Genomic DNA, 739 nt, shown 5'->3' with positions numbered 1-739 from the left:
TTACATGGTTTGAATTTGGTTGTGGGCCCAGGGAGGTTTATATAATGATGATATACAGTAATCAAGAGGTGAATTTGTGCTTTATACTTTGTCAAATAAAGCAAGCCAGGCAGCCTTCCGTGTTTGAGAATAGCGCTGTTTTTTAGTCGCCCACTAGAGGGCTGCAGCGCCATAATAACAAGCCTAGTTCCCTGTGTGTTGTACGCTCCGCTCTTGAGCTACAGAGTGATGCATCTCACTTGTACAAAATCTTTGTTGGGAGTTGCACATGCGCAGTTCCCAGGTAAGGACTACTAGCCAATCAGAAGCAGAGAAGGGCGGGTCGTAAGAAACAAGGTAGTGTGATCCAAATCAAAGCCACTTCAGACTGCGATCGTAACCTAGCAGATGGTATAAGTTACTCACAAGTCCACAGCCACACAACATCATTGTTCCACATCTTACCATAAACCACTACAAAAACGTCTCGGGTTACGTATGTAACCCTGGTTCCCCGAGAAGGGGAACGAGACACTGCGTCGGTTACGACACTATGGGAACGCCTCTAGGCGAAGCAGGTCTGAACGTGAATGAAATCACTCCAATCCTATTGGCTTGTTGCTAGAACGGTAAGGTGTGACGGAATAACCGGAGGAGTATAAAGCACACCTGTACACACTCATCATTAGCTTAACTATGAAGCAGGCGCTTCAGGCGGGGAGAGAGGTGCGGCGGGCCGACGCAGTGTCTCGTTCCCCTT

The sequence above is a fragment of the Micropterus dolomieu genome, linkage group LG22, assembly GCF_021292245.1.
Source record: "Micropterus dolomieu isolate WLL.071019.BEF.003 ecotype Adirondacks linkage group LG22, ASM2129224v1, whole genome shotgun sequence".
NCBI lineage: Eukaryota > Metazoa > Chordata > Actinopteri > Centrarchiformes > Centrarchidae > Micropterus > Micropterus dolomieu.
This window is presented reverse-complemented; position numbering follows the sequence as displayed.